The 21872-nt window shown below is 51.4% G+C and overlaps 1 pseudogene; it reads right to left on the bottom strand.

Annotated features, from left to right (window-relative positions):
* Positions 1-21872, bottom strand: part of LOC124016866 — a 184846-nt pseudogene that overhangs the window by 90061 nt on the left and 72913 nt on the right.

Here is a 21872-nt window from a genome sequence, read left to right as displayed (position 1 = left end):
TTCACTACCTCTCCTCTCTCCCACTGTGGTGGACCAATGGGACAGAGCTCTCACAGCACACAGTCATTCACTACCTCTCCTCTCCTCTCTCCCACTGTGGTGGACCAATGGGACAGAGCTCTCACAGCACACTGTCATTCACTACCTCTCCTCTCTCCCACTGTGGTGGACCAATGGGACAGAGCTCTCACAGCACACTGTCATTCACTACCTCTCCTCTCTCCCACTGTGGTGGACCAATGGGACAGAGCTCTCACAGCACACTGTCATTCACTACCTCTCCTCTCCTCTCTCCCACTGTGGTGGACCAATGGGACAGAGCTCTCACAGCACACTGTCATTCACTACCTCTCCTCTCCTCTCTCCCACTGTGGTGGACCAATGGGACAGAGCTCTCACAGCACACTGTCATTCACTACCTCTCCTCTCTCCCCCACTGTGGTGGACCAATGGGACAGAGCTCTCACAGCACACTGTCATTCACTACCTCTCCTCTCTCCCCACTGTGGTGGACCAATGGGACAGAGCTCTCACAGCACACTGTCATTCACTACCTCTCCTCTCTCCCACTGTGGTGGACCAATGGGACAGAGCTCTCACAGCACACTGTCATTCACTACCTCTCCTCTCTCCCACTGTGGTGGACCAATGGGACAGAGCTCTCACAGCACACTGTCATTCACTACCTCTCCTCTCCTCTCTCCCACTGTGGTGGACCAATGGGACAGAGCTCTCACAGCACACTGTCATTCACTACCTCTCCTCTACTCTCTCCCACTGTGGTGGACCAATGGGACAGAGCTCTCACAGCACACTGTCATTCACTACCTCTCCTCTCCTCTCTCCCACTGTGGTGGACCAATGGGACAGAGCTCTCACAGCACACTGTCATTCACTACCTCTCCTCTCCTCTCTCCCACTGTGGTGGACCAATGGGACAGAGCTCTCACAGCACACTGTCATTCACTACCTCTCCTCTCTCCCACTGTGGTGGACCAATGGGACAGAGCTCTCACAGCACACTGTCATTCACTACCTCTCCTCTCCTCTCTCCCACTGTGGTGGACCAATGGGACAGAGCTCTCACAGCACACTGTCATTCACTACCTCTCCTCTCTCCCACTGTGGTGGACCAATGGGACAGAGCTCTCACAGCACACTGTCATTCACTACCTCTCCTCTCTCCCACTGTGGTGGACCAATGGGACAGAGCTCTCACAGCACACTGTCATTCACTACCTCTCCTCTCTCCTCTCCCACTGTGGTGGACCAATGGGACAGAGCTCTCACAGCACACTGTCATTCACTACCTCTCCTCTCCCCCCCACTGTGGTGGACCAATGGGACAGAGCTCTCACAGCACACTGTCATTCACTACCTCTCCTCTCTCCCACTGTGGTGGACCAATGGGACAGAGCTCTCACAGCACACTGTCATTCACTACCTCTCCTCTCTCCTCCCACTGTGGTGGACCAATGGGACAGAGCTCTCACAGCACACTGTCATTCACTACCTCTCCTCTCCTCTCCCCACTGTGGTGGACCAATGGGACAGAGCTCTCACAGCACACAGTCATTCACTACCTCTCCTCATTCCTCTCTCCCACTGTGGTGGACCAATGGGACAGAGCTCTCACAGCACACTGTCATTCACTACCTCTCCTCTCTCCCACTGTGGTGGACCAATGGGACAGAGCTCTCACAGCACACTGTCATTCACTACCTCTCCTCCTCTCCTCTCTCCCACTGTGGTGGACCAATGGGACAGAGCTCTCACAGCACACTGTCATTCACTACCTCTCCTCTCCTCTCTCCCACTGTGGTGGACCAATGGGACAGAGCTCTCACAGCACACTGTCATTCACTACCTCTCCTCTACGCTCTCCCACTGTGGTGGACCAATGGGACAGAGCTCTCACAGCACACTGTCATTCACTACCTCTCCTCTCTCCTCCCACTGTGGTGGACCAATGGGACAGAGCTCTCACAGCACACTGTCATTCACTACCTCTCCTCTCCTCTCTCCCACTGTGGTGGACCAATGGGACAGAGCTCTCACAGCACACTGTCATTCACTACCTCTCCTCTCTCCCACTGTGGTGGACCAATGGGACAGAGCTCTCACAGCACACAGTCATTCACTACCTCTCCTCTCCTCTCTCCCACTGTGGTGGACCAATGGGACAGAGCTCTCACAGCACACTGGCATTCACTACCTCTCCTCTCTCCCACTGTGGTGGACCAATGGGACAGAGCTCTCACAGCACACTGTCATTCACTACCTCTCCTCTCTCCCACTGTGGTGGACCAATGGGACAGAGCTCTCACAGCACACTGTCATTCACTACCTCCTCTCTCTCTCCCACTGTGGTGGACCAATGGGACAGAGCTCTCACAGCACACTGTCATTCACTACCTCTCCTCTCTCCCACTGTGGTGGACCAATGGGACAGAGCTCTCACAGCACACTGTCATTCACTACCTCTCCTCTCCTCTCTCCCACTGTGGTGGACCAATGGGACAGAGCTCTCACAGCACACTGTCATTCACTACCTCTCCTCTCCTCTCTCCCACTGTGGTGGACCAATGGGACAGAGCTCTCACAGCACACTGTCATTCACTACCTCTCCTCTCTCCCACTGTGGTGGACCAATGGGACAGAGCTCTCACAGCACACTGTCATTCACTACCTCTCCTCTCTCCCACTGTGGTGGACCAATGGGACAGAGCTCTCACAGCACACTGTCATTCACTACCTCTCCTCTCTCCCACTGTGGTGGACCAATGGGACAGAGCTCTCACAGCACACTGTCATTCACTACCTCTCCTCTCCTCTCTCCCACTGTGGTGGACCAATGGGACAGAGCTCTCACAGCACACTGTCATTCACTACCTCTCCTCTCCTCTCCCACTGTGGTGGACCAATGGGACAGAGCTCTCACAGCACACTGTCATTCACTACCTCTCCTCTACTCTCTCCCACTGTGGTGGACCAATGGGACAGAGCTCTCACAGCACACTGTCATTCACTACCTCTCCTCTCCTCTCTCCCACTGTGGTGGACCAATGGGACAGAGCTCTCACAGCACACTGTCATTCACTACCTCTCATCTCCTCTCTCCCACTGTGGTGGACCAATGGGACAGAGCTCTCACAGCACACTGTCATTCACTACCTCTCATCTCCTCTCTCCCACTGTGGTGGACCAATGGGACAGAGCTCTCACAGCACACTGTCATTCACTACCTCTCCTCTCTCCCACTGTGGTGGACCAATGGGACAGAGCTCTCACAGCACACAGTCATTCACTACCTCTCCTCTCCTCTCTCCCACTGTGGTGGACCAATGGGACAGAGCTCTCACAGCACACTGTCATTCACTACCTCTCCTCTCTCCCACTGTGGTGGACCAATGGGACACAGCTCTCACAGCACACTGTCATTCACTACCTCTCCTCTCTCCCACTGTGGTGGACCAATGGGACAGAGCTCTCACAGCACACTGTCATTCACTACCTCTCCTCTCTCCCACTGTGGTGGACCAATGGGACAGAGCTCTCACAGCACACTGTCATTCACTATCTCTCCTCTCCCCTCTCCCACTGTGGTGGACCAATGGGACAGAGCTCTCACAGCACACTGTCATTCACTACCTCTCCTCTCCTCTCCTCTCTCCCACTGTGGTGGACCAATGGGACAGAGCTCTCACAGCACACTGTCATTCACTACCTCTCCTCTCTCCCACCGTGGTGGACCAATGGGACAGAGCTCTCACAGCACACTGTCATTCACTACCTCTCCTCCTCTCTCTCCCACTGTGGTGGACCAATGGGACAGAGCTCTCACAGCACACTGTCATTCACTACCTCTCCTCTCCTCTCTCCCACTGTGGTGGAACAATTGGACAGAGCTCTCACAGCACACTGTCATTCACTACCTCTCCTCTCCTCTCTCCCACTGTGGTGGACCAATGGGACAGAGGTCTCACAGCACACTGTCATTCACTACCTCTCCTCTCTCCCACTGTGGTGGACCAATGGGACAGAGCTCTCACAGCACACTGTCATTCACTACCTCTCCTCTCTCCCACTGTGGTGGACCAATGGGACAGAGCTCTCACAGCACACTGTCATTCACTACCTCTCCTCTCTCCCACTGTGGTGGACCAATGGGACAGAGCTCTCACAGCACACTGTCATTCACTACCTCTCCTCTCTCCCACTGTGGTGGACCAATGGGACAGAGCTCTCACAGCACACTGTCATTCACTACCTCTCCTCTCCTCTCTCCCACTGTGGTGGACCAATGGGACAGAGCTCTCACAGCACACTGTCATTCACTACCTCTCCTCTCTCCCACTGTGGTGGACCAATGGGACAGAGCTCTCACAGCACACTGTCATTCACTACCTCTCCTCTACTCTCTCCCACTGTGGTGGACCAATGGGACAGAGCTCTCACAGCACACTGTCATTCACTACCTCTCCTCTCCTCTCTCCCACTGTGGTGGACCAATGGGACAGAGCTCTCACAGCACACTGTCATTCACTACCTCTCCTCTCCTCTCTCCCACTGTGGTGGACCAATGGGACAGAGCTCTCACAGCACACTGTCATTCACTACCTCTCCTCTCTCCCACTGTGGTGGACCAATGGGACAGAGCTCTCACAGCACACTGTCATTCACTACCTCTCCTCTCTCCCACTGTGGTGGACCAATGGGACAGAGCTCTCACAGCACACTGTCATTCACTACCTCTCCTCTACTCTCCCACTGTGGTGGACCAATGGGACAGAGCTCTCACAGCACACTGTCATTCACTACCTCTCCTCTCCTCTCTCCCACTGTGGTGGACCAATGGGACAGAGCTCTCACAGCACACTGTCATTCACTACCTCTCCTCTCTCCCCACTGTGGTGGACCAATGGGACAGAGCTCTCACAGCACACTGTCATTCACTACCTCTCCTCTCTCCCACTGTGGTGGACCAATGGGACAGAGCTCTCACAGCACACTGTCATTCACTACCTCTCCTCTCCTCTCTCCCACTGTGGTGGACCAATGGGACAGAGCTCTCACAGCACACTGTCATTCACTACCTCTCTCTCCTCTCTCCCACTGTGGTGGACCAATGGGACAGAGCTCTCACAGCACACTGTCATTCACTACCTCTCCTCTCCTCTCTCCCACTGTGGTGGACCAATGGGACAGAGCTCTCACAGCACACTGTCATTCACTACCTCTCCTCTCTCCCACTGTGGTGGACCAATGGGACAGAGCTCTCACAGCACACTGTCATTCACTACCTCTCCTCTACTCTCTCACACTGTGGTGGACCAATGGGACAGAGCTCTCACAGCACACTGTCATTCACTACCTCTCCTCTCCTCTCTCCTACTGTGGTGGACCAATGGGACAGAGCTCTCACAGCACACTGTCATTCACTACCTCTCCTCTACTCTCTCCCACTGTGGTGGACCAATGGGACAGAGCTCTCACAGCACAGTGTCATTCACTACCTCTCCTCTCTCCCACTGTGGTGGACCAATGGGACAGAGCTCTCACAGCACAGTCATTCACTACCTCTCCTCTCCTCTCTCCCACTGTGGTGGACCAATGGGACAGAGCTCTCACAGCACACAGTCATTCACTACCTCTCCTCTCTCCCACTGTGGTGGACCAATGGGACAGAGCTCTCACAGCACACTGTCATTCACTACCTCTCCTCTCTCCCACTGTGGTGGACCAATGGGACAGAGCTCTCACAGCACACTGTCATTCACTACCTCCTCTCTCTCCCACTGTGGTGGACCAATGGGACAGAGCTCTCACAGCACACTGTCATTCACTACCTCTCCTCTCTCCCACTGTGGTGGACCAATGGGACAGAGCTCTCACAGCACACTGTCATTCACTACCTCTCCTCTCTCCCACTGTGGTGGACCAATGGGACAGAGCTCTCACAGCACACTGTCATTCACTACCTCTCCTCTCTCCCACTGTGGTGGACCAATGGGACAGAGCTCTCACAGCACACTGTCATTCACTACCTCTCCTCTCCTCTCTCCCACTGTGGTGGACCAATGGGACAGAGCTCTCACAGCACACTGTCATTCACTACCTCTCCTCTCTCCCACTGTGGTGGACCAATGGGACAGAGCTCTCACAGCACACTGTCATTCACTACCTCTCCTCTCCTCTCCCCACTGTGGTGGACCAATGGGACAGAGCTCTCACAGCACACTGTCATTCACTACCTCTCCTCTCCTCCTCCCACTGTGGTGGACCAATGGGACAGAGCTCTCACAGCACACTGTCATTCACTACCTCTCCTCTCTCCTCCCACTGTGGTGGACCAATGGGACAGAGCTCTCACAGCACACTGTCATTCACTACCTCTCCTCCTCTCTCCCACTGTGGTGGACCAATGGGACAGAGCTCTCACAGCACACTGTCATTCACTACCTCTCCTCTCTCCCACTGTGGTGGACCAATGGGACAGAGCTCTCACAGCACACTGTCATTCACTACCTCTCCTCTCTCCCACTGTGGTGGACCAATGGGACAGAGCTCTCACAGCACACTGTCATTCACTACCTCTCCTCTCTCTCTCTCCCACTGTGGTGGACCAATGGGACAGAGCTCTCACAGCACACTGTCATTCACTACCTCTCCTCTCCTCTCTCCCACTGTGGTGGACCAATGGGACAGAGCTCTCACAGCACACTGTCATTCACTACCTCTCCTCTCTCCCACTGTGGTGGACCAATGGGACAGAGCTCTCACAGCACACTGTCATTCACTACCTCTCCTCTCCTCTCTCCCACTGTGGTGGACCAATGGGACAGAGCTCTCACAGCACACTGTCATTCACTACCTCTCCTCTCTCTCTCCCACTGTGGTGGACCAATGGGACAGAGCTCTCACAGCACACTGTCATTCACTACCTCTCCTCTCCTCTCTCCCACTGTGGTGGACCAATGGGACAGAGCTCTCACAGCACACTGTCATTCACTACCTCCTCTCCTCTCTCCCACTGTGGTGGACCAATGGGACAGAGCTCTCACAGCACACTGTCATTCACTACCTCTCCTCTCTCCCACTGTGGTGGACCAATGGGACAGAGCTCTCACAGCACACTGTCATTCTACTACCTCTCCTCTCTCCACTGTGGTGGACCAATGGGACAGAGCTCTCACAGCACACTGTCATTCACTACCTCTCCTCTCTCCCACTGTGGTGGACCAATGGGACAGAGCTCTCACAGCACACTGTCATTCACTACCTCTCCTCTCCTCTCTCCCACTGTGGTGGACCAATGGGACAGAGCTCTCACAGCACACTGTCATTCACTACCTCTCCTCTCTCCCACTGTGGTGGACCAATGGGACAGAGCTCTCACAGCACACTGTCATTCACTACCTCTCCTCTCTCTCTCCCACTGTGGTGGACCAATGGGACAGAGCTCTCACAGCACACTGTCATTCACTACCTCTCCTCTCCTCTCTCCCACTGTGGTGGACCAATGGGACAGAGCTCTCACAGCACACTGTCATTCACTACCTCTCCTCTCCTCTCTCCCACTGTGGTGGACCAATGGGACAGAGCTCTCACAGCACACTGTCATTCACTACCTCTCCTCTCTCCCACTGTGGTGGACCAATGGGACAGAGCTCTCACAGCACACTGTCATTCACTACCTCTCCTCTCTCCCACTGTGGTGGACCAATGGGACAGAGCTCTCACAGCACACTGTCATTCACTACCTCTCCTCTACTCTCTCCCACTGTGGTGGACCAATGGGACAGAGCTCTCACAGCACACTGTCATTCACTACCTCTCCTCTCCTCTCTCCCACTGTGGTGGACCAATGGGACAGAGCTCTCACAGCACACTGTCATTCACTACCTCTCCTCTCTCCCACTGTGGTGGACCAATGGGACAGAGCTCTCACAGCACACTGTCATTCACTACCTCTCCTCTCTCCCACTGTGGTGGACCAATGGGACAGAGCTCTCACAGCACACTGTCATTCACTACCTCTCCTCTACTCTCTCCCACTGTGGTGGACCAATGGGACAGAGCTCTCACAGCACACTGTCATTCACTACCTCTCCTCTCCTCTCTCCCACTGTGGTGGACCAATGGGACAGAGCTCTCACAGCACACTGTCATTCACTACCTCTCCTCTCCTCTCTCCCACTGTGGTGGACCAATGGGACAGAGCTCTCACAGCACACTGTCATTCACTACCTCTCCTCTCTCCCACTGTGGTGGACCAATGGGACAGAGCTCTCACAGCACACTGTCATTCACTACCTCTCCTCTACTCTCTCCACTGTGGTGGACCAATGGGACAGAGCTCTCACAGCACACTGTCATTCACTACCTCTCCTCTCCTCTCTCCTACTGTGGTGGACCAATGGGACAGAGCTCTCACAGCACACTGTCATTCACTACCTCTCCTCTCCTCTCTCCCACTGTGGTGGACCAATGGGACAGAGCTCTCACAGCACACTGTCATTCACTACCTCTCCTCTCTCCCACTGTGGTGGACCAATGGGACAGAGCTCTCACAGCACACTGTCATTCACTACCTCTCCTCTCCTCTCTCCCACTGTGGTGGACCAATGGGACAGAGCTCTCACAGCACACTGTCATTCACTACCTCTCCTCTCTCCCACTGTGGTGGACCAATGGGACAGAGCTCTCACAGCACACTGTCATTCACTACCTCTCCTCTCTCCCACTGTGGTGGACCAATGGGACAGAGCTCTCACAGCACACTGTCATTCACTACCTCCTCCTCTCTCCCACTGTGGTGGACCAATGGGACAGAGCTCTCACAGCACACTGTCATTCACTACCTCTCCTCTCTCCCACTGTGGTGGACCAATGGGACAGAGCTCTCACAGCACACTGTCATTCACTACCTCTCCTCTCTCCCACTGTGGTGGACCAATGGGACAGAGCTCTCACAGCACACTGTCATTCACTACCTCTCCTCTCTCCCACTGTGGTGGACCAATGGGACAGAGCTCTCACAGCACACTGTCATTCACTACCTCTCCTCTCCTCTCTCCCACTGTGGTGGACCAATGGGACAGAGCTCTCACAGCACACTGTCATTCACTACCTCTCCTCTCTCCCCCACTGTGGTGGACCAATGGGACAGAGCTCTCACAGCACACTGTCATTCACTACCTCTCCTCTCCTCTCTCCCACTGTGGTGGACCAATGGGACAGAGCTCTCACAGCACACTGTCATTCACTACCTCTCCTCTCCTCTCTCCCACTGTGGTGGACCAATGGGACAGAGCTCTCACAGCACACTGTCATTCACTACCTCTCCTCTCCTCCCCCACTGTGGTGGACCAATGGGACAGAGCTCTCACAGCACACTGTCATTCACTACCTCTCCTCCTCTCTCCCACTGTGGTGGACCAATGGGACAGAGCTCTCACAGCACACTGTCATTCACTACCTCTCCTCTCTCCCACTGTGGTGGACCAATGGGACAGAGCTCTCACAGCACACTGTCATTCACTACCTCTCCTCTCTCCCACTGTGGTGGACCAATGGGACAGAGCTCTCACAGCACACTGTCATTCACTACCTCTCCTCTACTCCCCCACTGTGGTGGACCAATGGGACAGAGCTCTCACAGCACACTGTCATTCACTACCTCTCCTCTCCTCTCTCCCACTGTGGTGGACCAATGGGACAGAGCTCTCACAGCACACTGTCATTCACTACCTCTCCTCTCCTCTCTCCCACTGTGGTGGACCAATGGGACAGAGCTCTCACAGCACACTGTCATTCACTACCTCTCCTCTCCTCTCTCCCACTGTGGTGGACCAATGGGACAGAGCTCTCACAGCACACTGTCATTCACTACCTCTCCTCTACTCTCTCACACTGTGGTGGACCAATGGGACAGAGCTCTCACAGCACACTGTCATTCACTACCTCTCCTCTCCTCTCTCCTACTGTGGTGGACCAATGGGACAGAGCTCTCACAGCACACTGTCATTCACTACCTCTCCTCTACTCTCTCCCACTGTGGTGGACCAATGGGACAGAGCTCTCACAGCACAGTGTCATTCACTACCTCTCCTCTCTCCCACTGTGGTGGACCAATGGGACAGAGCTCTCACAGCACAGTCATTCACTACCTCTCCTCTCCTCTCTCCCACTGTGGTGGACCAATGGGACAGAGCTCTCACAGCACACAGTCATTCACTACCTCTCCTCTCTCCCACTGTGGTGGACCAATGGGACAGAGCTCTCACAGCACACTGTCATTCACTACCTCTCCTCTCTCCCACTGTGGTGGACCAATGGGACAGAGCTCTCACAGCACACTGTCATTCACTACCTCTCCTCTCTCCCACTGTGGTGGACCAATGGGACAGAGCTCTCACAGCACACTGTGATTCACTACCTCTCCTCTCTCCCCACTGTGGTGGACCAATGGGACAGAGCTCTCACAGCACACTGTCATTCACTACCTCTCCTCTCTCCCACTGTGGTGGACCAATGGGACAGAGCTCTCACAGCACACTGTCATTCACTACCTCTCCTCCTCTCTCCCACTGTGGTGGACCAATGGGACAGAGCTCTCACAGCACACTGTCATTCACTACCTCTCCTCTCCTCTCTCCCACTGTGGTGGACCAATGGGACAGAGCTCTCACAGCACACTGTCATTCACTACCTCTCCTCTCCCACTGTGGTGGACCAATGGGACAGAGCTCTCACAGCACACTGTCATTCACTACCTCTCCTCTCCTCTCTCCCACTGTGGTGGACCAATGGGACAGAGCTCTCACAGCACACTGTCATTCACTACCTCTCCTCTCCTCTCTCCCACTGTGGTGGACCAATGGGACAGAGCTCTCACAGCACACTGTCATTCACTACCTCTCCTCTCTCTCCCACTGTGGTGGACCAATGGGACAGAGCTCTCACAGCACACTGTCATTCACTACTTCTCCTCTCTCCCACTGTGGTGGACCAATGGGACAGAGCTCTCACAGCACACTGTCATTCACTACCTCTCCTCTCTCCCACTGTGGTGGACCAATGGGACAGAGCTCTCACAGCACACTGTCATTCACTACCTCTCCTCTCTCCCACTGTGGTGGACCAATGGGACAGAGCTCTCACAGCACACTGTCATTCACTACCTCTCCTCTCTCCCACTGTGGTGGACCAATGGGACAGAGCTCTCACAGCACACTGTCATTCACTACCTCTCCTCTACTCTCTCCCACTGTGGTGGACCAATGGGACAGAGCTCTCACAGCACACTGTCATTCACTACCTCTCCTCTCCTCTCTCCCACTGTGGTGGACCAATGGGACAGAGCTCTCACAGCACACTGTCATTCACTACCTCTCCTCTCCTCTCTCCCACTGTGGTGGACCAATGGGACAGAGCTCTCACAGCACACTGTCATTCACTACCTCTCCTCTCCTCTCTCCCACTGTGGTGGACCAATGGGACAGAGCTCTCACAGCACACTGTCATTCACTACCTCTCCTCTCCTCTCCCCACTGTGGTGGACCAATGGGACAGAGCTCTCACAGCACACTGTCATTCACTACCTCTCCTCTACTCTCTCCCACTGTGGTGGACCAATGGGACAGAGCTCTCACAGCACACTGTCATTCACTACCTCTCCTCTACTCTCTCCCACTGTGGTGGACCAATGGGACAGAGCTCTCACAGCACACTGTCATTCACTACCTCTCCTCTACTCTCACACTGTGGTGGACCAATGGGACAGAGCTCTCACAGCACACTGTCATTCACTACCTCTCCTCTCTCCTCCCACTGTGGTGGACCAATGGGACAGAGCTCTCACAGCACACTGTCATTCACTACCTCTCCTCTACTCTCTCCCACTGTGGTGGACCAATGGGACAGAGCTCTCACAGCACACTGTCATTCACTACCTCTCCTCTCCTCTCTCCCACTGTGGTGGACCAATGGGACAGAGCTCTCACAGCACACTGTCATTCACTACCTCTCCTCTCCTCTCTCCCACTGTGGTGGACCAATGGGACAGAGCTCTCACAGCACACTGTCATTCACTACCTCCTCTCTCTCTCCCACTGTGGTGGACCAATGGGACAGAGCTCTCACAGCACACTGTCATTCACTACCTCTCCTCTCCTCTCTTCCACTGTGGTGGACCAATGGGACAGAGCTCTCACAGCACACTGTCATTCACTACCTCTCCTCTCTCCCACTGTGGTGGACCAATGGGACAGAGCTCTCACAGCACACAGTCATTCACTACCTGCGTCTGCTAAATGACTTAAATGTAAATGTAAATACCTCTCCTCTCTCCCACTGTGGTGGACCAATGGGACAGAGCTCTCACAGCACACTGTCATTCACTACCTCTCCTCCTCTCCCACTGTGGTGGACCAATGGGACAGAGCTCTCACAGCACACTGTCATTCACTACCTCTCCTCTCTCCCACTGTGGTGGACCAATGGGACAGAGCTCTCACAGCACACAGTCATTCACTACCTCTCCTCTCTCCCACTGTGGTGGACCAATGGGACAGAGCTCTCACAGCACACAGTCATTCACTTCCTCTCCTCTCTCCCACTGTGGTGGACCAATGGGACAGAGCTCTCACAGCACACTGTCATTCACTACCTCTCCTCTCCTCTCTCCCACTGTGTTGGACCAATGGGACAGAGCTCTCACAGCACACTGTCATTCACTACCTCTCCTCTCCTCTCTCCCACTGTGGTGGACCAATGGGACAGAGCTCTCACAGCACACAGTCATTCACTACCTCTCCTCTCTCCCACTGTGGTGGACCAATGGGAAACAAGCACACAGTCATTCACTACCTCTCCTCTCTCCCACTGTGGTGGACCAATGGGAAACAAGCACACAGTCATTCACTACCTCTCCTCTCTCCCACTGTGGTGGACCAATGGGAAACAAGCACACAGTCATTCACTACCTCTCCTCTCTCCCACTGTGGTGGACCAATGGGAAACAAACACCGTCATTCACTACCTCTCCTCTCTCCCACTGTGGTGGACCAATGGGAAACAAGCACACAGTCACAGGGAACACATTAACAGAACATCATGCTTCAGTGATGGACACAATTAAATCACTATTCACTCAATGAAAAATCAAAGGGACTTGCAAAACCAATAAACAGCTGGCAATAAACAGCTGGCAATAAACAGCTGGCATAGTCAGACCCAGATTGCTTTTTGTCCTGTACTGAGGTTTCAAACAGTCAATCGCTATCTATAAGCCCACATCCTGTCATTTAAGTAGCATATAGCACACACAGTAATATGGCATTAAGTTGTCCCGGTTGGTGGGTTACTGAGCTGACACTCACCCTGATTGGTGCAGTTGGCGTGGGTCTCGTCGCTGTAGTCTCCACAGTCGTTGTCCCCGTCGCAGGTCCAGTAGTTGGAGATGCAGCGGCCGCTGTTACACTTGAACTGGGCGCTGGAGCAGGAATGGCTGCAGCCTGCCTCATCACTGTTGTCCCCACAGTCGTTGTCTGTAAGGAAAACACAGTCAAACCTCCACATCACACCAGTCATACACACAACACACACAACATAAGGAAAGGCTAAAACAAATCACACAGGTTATATGTCCCTGGTCTTTTATGTTAGTTACGAAGAACTGTCAATGTCAGTGATCTCTACACTCAGGCAACATTCAAGTTAAGTTAGCTGTTAGAGAACTATTGTTCACAATGCAATTCCCATTACGCTCCACAACATAAAATACATAATCACATACAAAACACTTAAGTGGGTTTACAAACTAATTTCAATGTGAGAAAAAAAAAGAGTAAAATAATCACAGAAACTGCACATGCACCATGAGTGAATGTACCCCGCACTGATACATTGAGCTTGGCAGCAGAGGAGATGCTTCCCCAAACCCTTCCTTATCTAAGAACTTCTAACAGGGAGGTTCTTCTGGTAACTAAACCTTAATAATTGTCCACTGTCAGATAAATAGACAGCAAGCACACTTTTACAGATATTCTAGTTGGTTGTTCCTCAATAATGATAATACCTCACCACCACAAACAACCTGTTTTCTCGGTCTTTGATTCTTGTCCAATCCAACTACAATAGAACATGTATTTCTACCGCATAAGTAGAAGCAGCAAGAGCCTCCATTATCATTGAATTGAGATTCATAATGAACTACTGTTAAAGGGTAAAGCTGCTGTTAGAAGGGTAGCAGCCCTGGTTCTCTCTACAGTAGCATGTCTCCCCCCTCCCTCTGGCCCCCCCTAGCGAGCCCTAGTTAGCCTCCAGCGTTGGGTGGTGCTTGGAATCATTGTTCTTCCTCTGTCAACCATGGTTACCTGCAAGGAAACACATGTAGTCATCATTGCTTTGTACAAAAAGGGCTTCACAGCAAGGATATTGCTGCCAGTAAGATTGCACCTAAATCAACCATTTATCGGATCAGCAAGATCTTCAAGGAGAGCGGTTCAATTGTTGTGAAGAAGGCTTCAGGGCGCCCAAGAAATTCCAGAAACCGCCAGGACCGTCTCCTAAAGTTGATTAAGCTGCGGGATCGGAGCACCACCAGTACAGAGATTGCTCAGGAATGGCAGCAGGCAGGTGTGAGTGCATCTGCACGCACAGTGAGGTGAAGACTTTTGGAGGATGGCCTAGTGTCAAGAAGGGCAGCAAAGAAGCCACTTCTCTCCAGGAAAAACATCAGGGACAGACTGATATTCTGCAAAAGGTACAGGGATTGGACTGCTGAGGACTGGGGTAAAGTCATTTTCTCTGATGAACCCCCTTTCCGATTGTTTGGTGCATCCGGAGAAGACAAGGTGAGCACTACCATCAGTCCTGTGTCATGCCAACAGTGAAGCATCTTGAGACCATTCATGTGTGGGGTTGCTTCTCAGCCAAGGGAGTGGGCTCACTCACAATTTTTCCTAAGAACACAGCCATGAATAAAGAATGGTACCAACACATCCTCCAAGAGCAACTTCTCCCAACCATCCAGGAACAGTTTGGTGACGAACAATGCCTTTTCCAGCATGATGGAGCACCTTGCCATAAGGTAAAAGTGATAACTAAGTGGCTCAAATTCTGACAAACTCCAAGCATTGATTATGCAAGAATGGGCTGCCATCAGTCAGGATGTGGCTCAGATGTTAATTGACAGCATGCCAGGGCGGATTGCAGAGGTCTTGAAAAAGAAGGGTCAACACTGCAAATATTGACTCTTTGCATCAACTTCATGTAATTGTCAATAAAAGCCTTTGACACTTATGAAATGCTTGTAATTATACTTCAGTATTCCATAGTAACATCTGACAAAAATATATAAAGACAGTGAGGCAGCAGACTTTGTGGAAATTAATATTGTGTCATTCTCAAAACTTTTGGCCACGATTATGCTCTAACCAGTCGGGTTCGGACAATTCAACTCATCAGAGCCGTCCCCACACACTTTCTGAAACAAAGAAACCAACGGAGAGACAGTGGAGTGGGCGCACGGCACGACAACACGCACGGCACGACAACAACACGCATGGAACAACAACAGAAGACACAATGTACCAAATAGAGAAAATAAATCTGTAGCAAGGAGGTATGAGGACATAAAATGACGTAGCAACGAGCCAGTGATAAATCTGTAATGACTGGGAGTTACACGCACACACAGTAGGACGAAGATGAGGAGGAGGGACACATACCATTGTCACAGCGCCAGTTGATGTTGATGCAACGTCCGTTATTGCAGGTGAACTGGGTGAGAGGGAAACAGGTGGGGTAGGCTGGATGGAGAGAGAGAGAGAAAGAATGGAAGAGAAAGAACCCAGCAGTAACTAACTACTTTATCTGATATAACCATTATAGTTCCCGGCCTCCCTGTGGGCCTGGGTTTCAGTGATATGGGTATTGTGTTTAGTCTTTTATTGGAAGATAATGTTCTGTGTTGAAACATAAGGGTCAAGGAGTCAAAGGTGACAGTGAGGCAGGTGACCCACCACATGATGCAGGCTCGTCTGAACGGTCCCCACAGTCATCGTCCAGGTCACATGTCCAGGAGATTGGGATACAGCGACCACTGGCACACGAGTACTGGTTGGGGGGGCAGGTGCGAGCTGAAGGTAGGAGTTGGGGGGGGGCATTGAGATTACTAAACAGTTCTCCCCAGGAGAACGACTCCAATAGGATGTTATGAGGTTGTCCTTTGAAATATTATAACAGTAGTTGGATTCATGGGAAATGGCAAATGGCATTTTAAGCATCTTGGGAGCATTGAGACGAGGTTGAGAGAAAGGTCAGCCCTCAACAACCATTGTCTGAATGATGTGTACTAAAGAGGAGAGACAGAAAAAACGAGAGAGAGAAGACAGGGAAAGAGAAAAGAAAAAGAAAGAAAATAAAGTGTGTGTCTGTACAGAATGTGTGTGAATGAGTGTGTTACGCATTGTGTGTGCACCGTATGCAACCGTGTGTGTGTACAGAATGTGTGTGAATGAGTGTGTTACGCATTGTGTGTGCACCATATGCAACCGTGTGTGTGTACAGAATGTGTGTGAATGAGTGTGTTACGTATTGCGTGTGCACCGTATGCATCCGTGTGTGTGTGTACAGAATGTGTGTGAATGAGTGTGTTACGTATTGTGTGTGCACCGTATGCAACCGTGTGTGTGTGTACAGAATGTGTGTGAATGAGTGCGTTACGTATTGTGTGTGCACCGTATGCAACCGTGTGTGTGTGTACAGAATGTGTGTGAATGAGTGCGTTACGTATTGTGTGTGCACCGTATGCAACCGTGTGTGTGTGTACAGAATGTGTGTGAATGAGTGTGTTATGTATTGTGTGTGCACCGTATGCATCCGTGTGTCTGTGTACAGAATGTGTGTGAATGAGTGTGTTACGTATTGTGTGTGCACCGTATGCAACCGTGTGTGTGTGTACAGAATGTGTGTGAATGAGTGTGTTACGTATTGTGTGTGCACCGTATGCAACCGTGTGTGTGTGTACAGAATGTGTGTGAATGAGTGTGTTACGTATTGTGTGTGCACCGTATGCAACCGTGTGTGTGTACTTCTGTGAACGTCCTACCAGAGCAGGTGGTGTTGGACTCATCCTCGTCTTTACCACAGTCGTTGTCTCCATCACACAGCCAGCGCAGCGGGATACAGCGGTTGTTCTGACACTTAAACTTATCAGCGGGACAGGTGTGCTGGTCTGGAGGGAGGGACGGGGAGAGAAGGAAAAGGGAGTATGGAGGGAGGGATGGATGGAGGAAGGATAGAGGGAGAGCAGGGGTACAGAGTGTAGGAGACAGACAGACAGACGGACTAGGCTTGTGTTTTGTCTGGAAGTGGAACCTGTCTGCAATCTGACTACGAACAAGCCAAGCTTTTTACAGAACCACCAACATCCCCCCCCTCACACACACAAAAATATATGCGAAAGGTAGCTGTTCTACAATCAATGTGTGTAAACTCACGGCAGAGCTCAGGGGCCTCGTCACTGCTGTCTAGACAGTCGTTGTCACCGTCACACTTCCATCGCTCCTGGATACAGCGGTTGTTTTTACAGGCAAACTCCCCGGGCTGACACTGAGGAGGAGGGATGTAGGACGGGTTGACTGGGGGGAGAGAGAGAGCGTTAGAGCGAGAAATTGAGCATTCAAATAACACATTTCCCCAACAAACCTAAATGAGTGGGGTGGTCCTTCTGTAGCTCAGTTGGTAGAGCATGGCGCTTGTAACGCCAGGGTAGTGGGTTCGATCCCCGGGACCACCCATACGTAGAATGTATGCACACATGACTGTAAGTCGCTTTGGATAAAAGAGTCTGCTAAATGGCATATATTATTATTATATTATTAGATACTAGCTAATATTCTGTCACATCTCAGCAGTCCACAACAAACACAAACCCTGTCAGAGCAGTGAGCCAACATGAGCCCAGTATGTGTCAGGACTACTGTCAGTCCCTAATCCCGCCCCTCTCCAACAACACCAAAATCTGGGCTGACTGCTCCATGAGTAAGAAGGATATCAATTTGCATACTATATACACACACAATTGTTCTCTCGCTCTCACACACACACACACACACACACACACACACACACACACACACACACACACACACACACACACACACACACACACACACACACACACACACACACACACACACACACACACACACACACACACACACACACACACACACACACACACACACACACACACACACACACACACACACAGTTCAACTTTGAAATAGACAGTTTCATCCTCGGCTAATCTCAAAAAAATTCCCTTCCATATGATTTATCACACACACGCACATACACATTGTGAGAGTATATTGTTGTTCGATATTACTGCATGGTCGGAACTAGAAGCACAAGCATTTCGCTACATTCGTATTAAGCATCTGCTAACCATGTGTATGAGACAAATACAATTTGATTTGAATTTAAACTCCTGCTCTCCTGTAGCTGACCCCTGCTCCCTGACCTCTCACCTTTACAGCTGGTGTTGTCTCTGTCATCCAGTTGTTGGTCCTCTGCACAGGCACACTGCCTCCCATCGGGGATGGCCAGACACAGACTGCTGCAGCCCCCGTTATTCACACGACACGCATTAGAACCTGTAGACAGAGAGCGACACAGCGAGACAGAGGGTGAGCGAGCGAGCCAGCCAGAGAGCGAGCCAGACAGAGAGCCGGACAGACAGACAGAGAGCCGGACAGACAGACAGACAGAGAGCGAGCGAGCGAGCCGGACAGACAGACAGACAGACAGACAGACAGACAGAGAGCGAGCGAGCCGGACAGACAGACAGACCGAGGGCGAGCGAGCCGGACAGACAGACAGACCGAGGGCGAGCGAGTCGGACAGACAGACCGACCGGGCGAGCGAGTCGGACAGACAGACAGACCGAGGGCGGGCGGGCAGGCGGGCCCTCCAGCCCAGTCCAGCCCAGGACAGACAGGACAGAGCGAGTTAGCGAGCCAGACAGAGAGCGAGGGGGTAGAGAGATATGTTCAGACATTAATGTGTATTATCTAAGGGGATGGATGGACGGATGGATAGATAGAAGGGTAGGTGAATAGATGGATGAACAGACTAGTGTCCTGTACCTTGCTGCTGCTGGGCGTCATACATGCGGATCTCGAAGATGGGTGGTCGTTCGTTCCGGAGCAGGGAGACTGTCTTGGTGACCTGGTCCAATTTGTAGATGCTGCCACTGCGGTACTCGTTCCAGAACAAGAAGTGTTTGTAGTGACACAGGCCGAAGGCGTGGTTCAACTCCTGACCCTCATATACCGTCTGATAACACAATACAGGTGTTGATGTGTCCAGTACACTCAGAGACTGCATATCCAATAAACCCTCAGAAAATCCCTATGACAACTACAGTATCATTATGTAGTCTCACCACTGACCACAGTAACTGCACAATATTATACTGTACTACAAATCTCACTTGATGTGTTATATCAACTTTATTACTTATTCTAGTTATACATTATCATGGTAACATTTGTCATGTGCTGACCTTGCGTTCTGAGTTGTTGAGGTACTGTAGACAACAGATGCGGTCGTAGTAGGGTTAGGGCTAGTGACCAGTCTGACTGACCTTGCTGTCAGTGTTGTTAAGGTAGACCATCTCAATGCGGTCGTAGTAGGTTTGGGGTTAGTTTTAGGGCTAGGAATCAGTCTGACTGACTGGGCTAGGAATCAGTCTGACTGACTGGGCTAGGAATCAGTCTGACTGACTGGGCTAGGAATCAGTCTGACTGACTGGGCTAGGAATCAGTCTGACTGACTGGGCTAGGAATCAGTCTGACTGACTGGGCTAGGAATCAGTCTGACTGACTGGGTCTGACTGACTGGGCTAGAATCAGTCTGACTGACTGGGCTAGGAATCAGTCTGACTGACTGGAATCAGTCTGACTGACTGGGCTAGGAATCAGTCTGACTGACTGGGCTAGGAATCAGTCTGACTGACTGGGCTCTGACTGACTGAGCTAGGAATCAGTCTGACTTATCCAAATCCAAGATGGCGTAGCAGTAAGACGTGTTTGTTTTTGACTCATGTAAATATACCTTTTTTGTTGTTTTTAGTATACATTTCATGATATTTCAATCTATTTTTTCCATTTCGAATTAAATATGCCTTCCTGCAACCCACCTCACCCAATGGGGTACGGATCTCTATATACACCTCTGCTGTTTTCAACCAGGATCTCAGCGATCACCGCCTCATTGCCTACGTCCGTTATGGATCCGCGGTCAAACGACCACCCCTCATCACTGTCAAAGGCTCCCTAAAACACTTCTGCGAGCTGGCTTTTCTAATCGACCTGGCCCGGTTATCCTGGTTGTTCTTTAAAAGTGTTTTCCTCAACATCTTAAATAAGCATGCCCGATTGAAAAAATGAAGAACTAACAACAGATATAGCCCTTGGGTCACTCCAGACTTGACTGCCCTTGAACAGCACAAAAACACCCTGTGGAGTTCTGCACTAGCATTCAATAGTCCCCGCAATATGCAACTTTTCAGGGAAGTCAGGAACCAATACACACAGTCAGTTTGAAAAAGCTAGCCTTCGCTTTCCTAACAGACATTTGCATCCTACAGCACTAATTCCAAAATGTTTTGGGACACTGTAAAGTCCATGGAGAATAAGAGCACCTCCTCCCAGCACTGAGGTTAGGAAACACTGTCACCACCCATGCATCCACGATAACCAAACATTTCAATAAGCATCTCCCTACGGATGGCCATGCTTTCCAACTGGCTACCCCAACCCCGGCCAACAGCTCTATACCCCCCCCCCCCCACTTCTCCTTCACCCAAATACAGACAGTTGAAGTTCTGATAGAGCTATCTGGATCCCTACAAATCAGCTGGGCTAGACAATCTGGACCATCTCTGCCTAAAATTATCCACCGCCATTGTTGCAACCCCTATTTACTAGTCTGTTCAACCTCTCTTTCATATCATCAGATTCCTACAGATTGGAAAGCGGCAGCAGTCATCCCCCTCTTCAAAGGGGGAGACACTCTAGACCCAAAATGTTATAGACCTCTATCCATCCTGCCTTTCTAAATTCTTCGAAAGCCAAGTGAACAAACAGATCACCGATCATTTCAAAATCCCACCGTAACTTCTCCGCTATGCAATCCGGCTTCTGAGCTGGTCACAGCTGCAGCTCAGCCATGCTCAAGGTCCTAAACTATATCATAACCGCCACCAATAAGACAGTACTGTGCTGCAGTCTTCAACGACCTGGCAAAGGCTTTCGACTCTGTCAATCACCGTATTCTTATCGGCAGACTCAACAGCCTTGGTTTCTTAAATGACTGCCTCGCCTGGTTCACTAACTACTTCTCAGATAGAGTTCAGTGTGTCAAATCGGAGGGCCTGTTGTCCGGACATCTGGCAGTCTCTATGGGGGTGCCACAGGGTTCAATTCTCGGGCCGACTCTTTTCTCTGTATATATCAATGATGTTGCTCTTGCTGCGGGCGATTCTTTGATTCACTTCTACGCAGACGACACCATACTGTACACATCTGGCCCTTCTTTGGACACTGTGTTAACAAACCTCCAAACGAGCTTCAATGCCATACAACACTCCTTCCATGTCCTCCAACTGCTCTTAAATGCTAGTAAAACGAAATGCATGCTCTTCATCCAAACGCTGCCTGCACCCGCCCGCCCGACTATCACCACCACTCTGGATGGTTCCGACTTGTGGACAACTATAAATACCTAGGTGTCTGGCTAGACTCTAAACTATCCTTACACTCATATTAAGCATCTCCAATCCAAAATTAAAT

This window comes from Oncorhynchus gorbuscha, linkage group LG03 (assembly GCF_021184085.1).
Source record: "Oncorhynchus gorbuscha isolate QuinsamMale2020 ecotype Even-year linkage group LG03, OgorEven_v1.0, whole genome shotgun sequence".
Taxonomy (NCBI): Eukaryota; Metazoa; Chordata; class Actinopteri; order Salmoniformes; family Salmonidae; genus Oncorhynchus; species Oncorhynchus gorbuscha.
Note: the sequence above shows the minus strand (reverse complement) of the source record. Positions and strands in the feature narration are given on the sequence as shown.